The following is a 9,079-nucleotide window of genomic DNA, read 5'->3' as shown; positions in this document are numbered from 1 at the left end:
AATGTTCTAACCCTCTAAGTTCATTCCCACCACTCTTAGCCCCCCATTTTCCATCCATACTCAGCTAATGTGGTTTCACGAATGTGCATAATCGGTTCGCCTCTAGCTTGAGCTGTGTCCCAATGGTGTCTTCACTTGACCTGCTCCACATCTCTCAGGCCTTGGCTTAGAGACCCCTCCAGCAGCCTGCAAGCCCTCTGCTGGTTCTCTTCCAGCTGGCATGTGGCACATCTTCTCTGACCTCCTGTGACTGGCTCTGAGAGCTGAGGTCAAGGTCTACCCTGCACATAGTCAGTGTTAAATATATGCTTGTCAAATGTACCTGCCAATAAACCAAGAAAGACATAAATAACGGTGTGGACACACAAGTTCATAAACACCCATCTTCATCTTCCAGGAAAAGCAAGTTCATGTGGGATGAACAGGGAAGGGGCAGCAGGACGGGGACACCCTCCCTTACACACAGTAGGTGCTCAGAAAGTGTTGATGGAGGGAAAACAAGGAGCATACCACTGTCTCTAGAAGATGCTAAAGAGTAACCCTGAGCAGGATTCAGGGGTCTGAGACAGTGGTCATGGTGGTCTGACTATGTCTCTCAAACCTTAGGGCATACTTCCATCTGGCCCGCCTTTGCCTAGCACATTGAAGAGGCTGGCGTAGGACATGCTCCCTGGTGTGCCTCTGAATGTGTGTCCTCATTCCCATTGTTTACATCATTAATTCATATGGCCCAATTTGCATTTGCACTCCAACTCAATACTTTTTATGATGCAATTACTACTCAGAGATGAAATTTTTATGAGTTTCCTTTTAATGTCTTCAGGGCCTTTTATTCTTGAATAAATCTCCTTGTGAAAAATAGTTGATTCTCTTCAAGAGGGGATTTAAAGCCCTCTGGTCCTCCTAGGCACTGCCTACATGGCACCTCTTCCAGGCAGCCCTCCCTGGCCTCAATGCATAGAGAGGTACCTGTGCGACAGGTAGCAATACAGCTTGGTGGTTAAGGAAACAAACTCCAGAGTCAACATAACCTGGATTCAGATTCTCACTCCACACTTAGTGGCTATGCAACCTTGAGTAAGTCGCTAAACTTCTCTGAGCCCTAGGATCTCCATCTCATGAATAGAATCATATGGATACTGATCTCCTGGACTTGCCTTGAGGACAGAGTGAGATCTTGCATGCCGACACTGAGTTAGCACTTATGAAATATCCACTATTATTATTATAATACACCAGTACAACGGAGCAGCTGGCATCCATCCACTTAGAGAAATTAACCTTCCTGGCCTCCATAATTCATTTGGTGGGGAGGGACAGAAAGGCGCAAGTGACCGCCCTCCTCCAGACATAAAACGTGTTTCTTTGGAGTTTGATGACCATGAGCTTTGATATACAGTCAGACTTTCTCTCTCTTTTTTTTTTCTTGATTGTCACTGTGTTCCTCAGTTCTGTCTTTTGCAATCAGGAAGGATGAACAGGAATAGACAAAAGAAGGAACCCAGGGAAAGCAGTTTTACCCTTTGTAGAGGTTAAAACAGCTTAGATTTGAATGTGGCTTCTGTTGTTTTCCAGAGTTTTTTAGACCTTGGGCTGAGAGGTGTCTTTTCCCCTCCTTACAGATGTACCATTCAAGGCCCAGAGAGGGGAAGACCCACTGCTTTTCTTGGTGCCTAAAATTCTGTGTCCATCTCTGCAACCATCACTGGCAACTCGTATTCACTCTCAATGTGCCAGCCCAAAAGGCCCATTTTCAGGAAAGCTTTCGCTGAATGCCCCAAGGCTTTACCCTTTAAAATATCAAACCTCCAAAGTTATAAAGGCTTTTCTTTCTCCCTGTACTTAATACTTTATTGCCTCTTTCTCTCCTCTCTGTACAGATATACGTACGTAAGTATGGATATGTATGTACGTATGTATGTATCTTTCTATCTTAAATTTCTTTGCCAGTTTATTGAGAAAACTATACATTCAAAAAAATAAAACTTTTAACAGCACAAAAAGCTGGGTTATCTCCTTTTACCCTAGCAGCCCAGCTTTCTTCCTGAGGCATGCTCCAAGAAACCTTCCCAGCAAGTACAACTATATATGAAAGCCCAGCCAAGGTCTCTGTTTTTTACAAATGAACATGCATGGTAGTCACCATCCATCCCTTGGCTTTTTTCACTTAGAGGTTGTTCTATGTCACCATATAAAGATTTGCTTCATTTAAGTGCCACATGGTATCCCGTTCTCAAATGAGCCAGACTGTGTTTAGTCAATCTATCCAATGACCCTTTTGTTTTTCTCTAATCTTCATCTATTACTACCTTTTTGATGTCTGTCTCCCCATCTTGACTGTGGGCTTTGTGAGAACAGAGCAGTTTGTGTCTTTTTTGTCTCCTTTTGTGTCTTCGGAGTATACTGTGGATCATCTGACACATAACAGGTTCTCAATAAATAGTCCTAGTATGGGTAGAAGGAAGGAAGGAAGAAATGAAGGAGGGAAAGAAGAAGATGGATAGAACAAAAGATGATTTGACAGATAGACAAATTAGTTACAGATGATGGACTAGGTTCCTCATTCTCCTTCTCCACTTGCGGCCTGAGGGATCCAGCCCCTGACCATCTCCCAGAAGGAGGATCCAGTTGGGATCCCAGTCTTCAGGCAGAGACGGCCGTGCCAATCAGCACATGCTTCCCTGCTGTGCAGTTCTGTGAACCCATGAGCAACAGCAGGCTCTTAACCAAAGTTCCCCTTGGACACTCATAAACAGCAGTGGCTTCTCAAGGCCTGCCAATGCTGGGTGGAGTTGCACCACGTTATGGAAACTTTTATTTCTGCTTTATAAAAACAAAATAGGAAAGGAAAACTGGCTCTGCCAGAGACCCATGCTGGCCCCGTGAGTCATCTTTATCCAAGCAAGATGAGAAAACTCTCCTAAGTCTGGGCTTATTGCTGAGCTGTTGGAAAACACGATGGTACCCCTCCCTCCAGGATCCCACAGTCCCGTACACAAGGAGGTTGCAAATTCAAATGCCCGCAGGGGCCAGGCTAGAAACACACAGTATAAAGTGAGGCCAGCACATGGCAAAATGAAAAACACTTTTCTATATCAGGTATTTGGATTTTTTATGTGAACTCTCCCAACTTTTAAATTCTGGGAACCAATTCAGATATATTTTTTAAATGCTATGTAGGCTATGTCAACCTGTGAAGGGCCAGCTCAGGCCAGAGAACCATCAGTGTGAGCTTCTGTTAGATGCTCCTGTATGGGCTTCAGGAACACTAGGTACCATTTGGGTTTCTATGTTCCCTGTGGACATGAATCCTCTGTGCAATTCTGTATTCCAGAGACCTTGCAGGGAGAGAAAATAAAGCAATTGTTGAGAGTTTTCTCTGCTTTTAAATAATGTATTGATTATACAGATATGTATCATACATACTCTTGTATATGCTACTACTCTAAGTGATAGGCACTATCTTTGCACCTCCTTTTTCCCTTATTTCTGCTCAGCTGGATCATGGTTAAAGCTAAGGCTCTAGCTTCAGATTGCCTGATTCAAATCCTGGCTCTGCCACTTACTGGTTGGATGACCTTGGACAAATGATTCAGCATTTTTGCCAAGTCTCAGTTTGCTCACTTGTGAAATGGGGATCATGATAGTTTCTTTCTCCATGAAAATTAAATGAATTGATGTATGGTAGGCATTTAGAACAGTGCCTAGTTTCTTGTTAAACCCTTGATCCATGTAGCTATTGACAGTTACCTATTTGCCACAAACTTGTTAAACATTAGTTTGGTGCCAATCTTTGTGCTCGACACTAAGGTTTTATCTATAAGCAAGGCAGGATTACCGCCACCCCCCCCAGGAAGTTCTGTTAAATTCTCAAGGAAACTCCATTTTACTGATGAGGGACTTGAGGATCAGAGAGGTGAAGTGATTTGCCTGAGGTCACTCAGCTGTCAGTGGCTCAGATGGGATTCCAGTTGGGGCTGTTTGTCTTTCCCTCTGGAACAGATGCTTCTCCCAGGGGGAGAGGGTCAGAAACCCCCCTTTCACCAGGGCTTTTCTTGACAAGTGAGAGGTTGACCTCCACATTCTGGGAGAGTCCCTGAGACAGCTCTGACTATTCGTAAGTGGGCCCGAGAAGAGAAGGGCTGGCTGGCACATGCTGAAGACCCCAAGTTTGGGTGCTCAGTGTATGTCTGGCCATCATGACTAGGCACAGAGAAAACATTTGCAGAAGCCTCTGGCTTGTTTTCCCCTTTGGCCTGGGCACAGCATATCATTGCAGCATGCCTCCACTTACCCATTGTGCTATAGGATGGTCACATGTCCATGGAGCCCACAGATGAGGGTCAGGCACCTTTCGTTTTGGCATGCCAGCCCTCTGCCATGAGCTGTGACAACTGGGTGGCTCAGTGGACAGCATTTATTGAACACGTAATGATGTGCAGGCCCTGTTCTAAGAGCTTTACATAATGGACTCACTTAATCTTCACAACTACCCCCAGTGAGGTAGACGCCATGGCTCTCCCATTTTACATATGAGAACACTGAGGCCCAAAAAGTGGGAATAAATTGCTCAAGATCATAATGTGAGTCACTGTTAGACATCAAAATATGAGATCTCAGCGGACTCAGGAATAGAGAGTGATCTTCCCGCTTGGTGGCACCTTAAGAGATGTGCCTCATTGCCTGCTGCGCAGTGGCATTCAACACCGACTGTGTCCACGCGCCCAGCCATCCGCTTCTGTATGACCCTGAGTCAATCAAGTCACCTCTCGGAGACCCACTTCTAAACTGCAGCTCCATGTGTCAGCACTTGAGTGTCGGAGAAATGAGGCCCAGAGCACCTGATTGTGTCTAAACCTGCTTGGGGACAGTGGCGAGCTGGGAGGGCAGAAGGAGGTGTTGATACCACCATCCCTGGTCTCCGTCAGACTCGAGGCACACCAGCCAGTCACTCACCTTTGTCAGAGGCATAGGCTGCTGTTATGTCAGAAAAGCTAGACCTCAGTCATTAATTCAGGAAAGATAAGAGCATCTGGGCTTTGCTTACCTGCCACTGTATGACCTAGGGCAAGTCCTTTCTCCTCTCTAGTCTTCTGCATCTCCAGGGGCTGAAACTTCATGACCTCTAGGAACCTTTTAGGCTCAAGCAGTTGATGGAAAATTGTAAAGACCCCAGAGTGCCTCCCTCAACTAGTCCCTCTTTGCTACCCTGTCTGGAAAAGCCAGTGGCAAAAATGCCATCTCTCCTGTCTAATTTGTATCCATCCCCGGCATGAAGAAACTTTAGGACTAGTTTTCTGTTTCCACAATTAATGGTATTATTGTTCTTGTTCTTGTTGTTAATATTAGCTGCGTTAACTGAACTCAATGGGAAGTATGTGCTGAGTATTTTATATGCATTATCTCGTTGAAGCCTTAAAATAACCTCAGTACTATGATGATTTCGTTTCACAGATAAGGAATGTAAAGCTTGGAGGGGTTGATTAAGTAGCTCAAGGTCGTTCTCAGAGTCAGGTCAAGGAGAAGACACAGTTTGAACCTGAGACTTCCCAGAGTCCAGCACCTTGGCTCTAGGCCACCAGACGGTATGCCCTGCGGGTCACAAAGCAGATCCTCCTCCCCATTTGAAAGTCTCTGTCACTTTGGCCTCCCTGCATGGAAATATTCTGAATCCAGACAGCCAAGAAAAGAGAAATAAGAAAAAGGGAAGAAAAGAAAAAGAAGAACATTTTGTTCCTTAAACCATCCTCCATAAACACAGTCTCTGCCAGGTGCATGACTTAGCTGTGGAGGTGACCCCCGAACCCCCGGCCTCCTTGAGCCCCCCTGGCAGCCGGCTGGTCACATGATGCCCAGACAGCCCTGGTTGCTATTCAAGCGTGTCTGTGTGAAGCTGCTCCGGCAGCACCGCTCCCACAACGGGGGCAGGCGGGGGCTTTAGTCAGCCTTGGACATGGCCCCTCACCCCTGTCAGTGTCCGCTGCCTTGGCAAGGATGCTGAATACTAGCCTGCTTTTGTGCCCCTGTCCAAGAAGCAATAGCATGGGGGAGATGAAATAGCCACTGAGGGGTAGCATAGCCATGGGGCTGAGCCTGACCTCCCATCTTCATTCATTCATTCATTCATTCATTCATTTATTCAATACTCACTGAATAAATATAATGTGCCTGCCACTTTTCTTAGCCCCTGGGATACAGCAGTGAGCAAAGTAGATAATATCCTTGTGGAACCTCAGTATAGCAAGGTAGAGAGCCATTAAGCAATTAAATACTCAATTAATTACTCAATTGCAACCGTGCTAGTTTTCAGAAAGTAGGAGCAAAGCATATGACCACATGCAATAGGGGCTCAGTCTTGCCAGACAGCCAATTATGAAAATCTAATGTGTTCACTCTCTCCTCATATTGCAAAGCAGACATTTGCAAGCACTTAGAATCCTGCAGGCCTAAAACTGTAGGGGCTTTGGAAAAAACATCCAAGGTGACCTCGATCCTTTTGGCAAAAGGCTGTGGAGTGGTGAGGTCCAGGGCTTAGACTTTTGAGCTGGATTTCTGGGTTTGAAACTAGCTCTACTATCAACAGTAGACCCTTGTACAAGTGGCCAAAACAATTGTCCTTGGAAGAATGAGGATAAACAGAGTCCTAGGACTATGGGAGCAGATTAAATCAGATGCTCCATGAGAACCATTTAGCATGTGCCTGCCCTAGAGCAGCAAGTGATGCAAGTCACCATCTATGATGGTTTATCTCCCTTGAGAACCAGAGGGGAACCACATGCCTTAGGAGCACCCACCAAAAGCCTGCACTTGAACCCAAATCTCCAAACTCCATGCTCAGTGCTATACCCAAGCACGGATCAATCCTGCATATCCAGTGGAGGAACTACTCTTCTGTGTCCACCTGCTGTGCACCAGCCTGTCACAAACACACCAGAAACCAAATCCAAGACTCAGTTCTGGGGTCTACGTCCTCCCAGGTGGCTGCACAACCTTCTTCCAGGGCACCCTGGCTTATAGGAAGGGAGAGAGGAGAAAGCATCCAACAGCGTCACCATGGCGAGAGCAGTAACTTCTCCTCATTATTTCCCAGCTCCTGGATTCATTAGCGACCCTAGTATTAATTCAGATTGCTGCATTTATCCCCATCTGTCTCAGATTCGTCATTGAGACACTGATGATGCTAATGTGGTAGGTTTCTGCTACAAAGGATCACTGCGGAGTTGAAGTTGTTGCTCAGAGCGAGAAGGACCCCAGCAATTTTTGGTTTAGAACAGGGAAGGAAAGCCCCCTACTAAACCCAGGCGCATATCCTCTAAGTCCCCAAACCCCTAAACCTAGCAGCCCACGGCCCACGGGCAGATAACCTTCCACCCTGGCCTCAGCATCAGAGAAATTCCTTTGAAATGACTCTGCAGACTTCCCCACCCACTGAGTTCTCCTTTTTGGCTAACAGATGGGCTCGGCTAACCATTCCCAGCTTTCCGATAAAGCAGTGTCAGGCAGTGAGGTCCCTTCAGAAAGGCATGCTTGGCTAATAAATTCCAAGGCACCCCCGCCATCTGCAGGCTGCCAATCACAGGGGCGCCGGGCACACCAGGGCTCCCAGACTGCTGCTGCAAAGGAGCTGGGGTAGGACCTCGGCGGGTGGGGATGCAGCCGCCCCTGCCCATGCTTGCCTGCCCCTGCTGCTCTGTCCTGCTCAGCCTGTGACCTGTCCCAGTCGAAACGTGCTGAGGCCATTCCTGCTGAGCCCCCTTCATCTATTCATGTCAGATCCAGCACGCAGGCAGCACTATGATTTAATGCAATGATCATGAGCCTTAAAGGTGAACAGTCAGATCTGCTGCCACATTTTAGCTCAGCAACATTCCACTGCCTAAGTTCAAGCCAGCGGCTTCCACATCGAAGCCTTGATTTCCCCATCTATACAATGGGAATTAAAGACATCCCCTCTCTCACAGATATAGTGTAAGTATGTAAACAAAATGTGAGGCACAATGCCTGGTCCACGGATATAAGTGGTAGCTGCCATTGTCCCTATCACAATCATTACTATATTAGTGTGGTCATAATTTAAAAAGCCATTTAGCCTGAAAAAATGGACTTCAGAATTCCTGCTTCATACAATTCTTATGTTGGAGATGTGATAACAGGTATTCAAATGTCTTAACCTAGCACATAGTAGGCATTTAGGAAATGTTAGCTATTTCTGTGAATCTCCAATTTATTCATCCATTCATTCGTTCTTTCTTTTACTCATACAAGAGACAGTCACTAAACACTGTCCTAGCCTCTGTTAGGCCTGGAAAAACAAAGAACAAAATATGTAGTTTCTACCTTTGAGTTACTCACTAGGGGGCAAAGGAGGAGCCCCTAGAAGGGCACATGGTCTGAAGGTCCCAGGGGTTCACCATCAGTTTGGGAAGATGCCAGACTTCCCAGATGATCTCTCCACATAATATAAGAGGCAATTCGTAAGTATATTGCTTGGGCTCTTTCTGATTGCTGAGGTTTCCTGAGGCCACAGGTTAAAATGTGCAGTATGTGTGTCGTTTTCTCCCATTGTGAGCCAAGGTAGACAACACTAATTGATCACTGCTTTCTTTTGTGTTGAACCTGAGACAGGTCTCAGACTCTAGAAAGATTCCCTGTTCCTGGTGGTCACAGAAAGTTGATTGGAACTTGCACCACGGTTGTAAACAAACATCATCCCAACCTTAGATTCGGAGTCAGCTATGTTCAGCTATGTGGACTATGTCTGGCCCACCACTTGTTTTTGTAAGTAAAGTTTTATTAGAACAGATCCATGCCCATTCATTCATGTATTATCTATGACATTTTGCACTACAAGGACATGTGCAAAAGGGCAGGCTGGAGGTACTAGTGAGTTGATGCCCCTAGAAGCAGCTCTAAATTGAGACGGGTTGACTTGGGTAAATACCCCAGTGTCTGAGCCCTGAGGCAGAGTAACTCCAAGGTGACCACACTGTCACCCAGAAGAACTGAGCTCTAGTTACTCATCATGGATAATAAAATCCACATATACTTCACCTCCCCACTCCCTTTCCCAGGAATCCTG

The sequence above is a fragment of the Pteropus vampyrus genome, unplaced genomic scaffold, assembly GCF_000151845.1.
Source record: "Pteropus vampyrus isolate Shadow unplaced genomic scaffold, Pvam_2.0 Scaffold251, whole genome shotgun sequence".
Taxonomy (NCBI): Eukaryota; Metazoa; Chordata; class Mammalia; order Chiroptera; family Pteropodidae; genus Pteropus; species Pteropus vampyrus.
Note: the sequence above shows the minus strand (reverse complement) of the source record.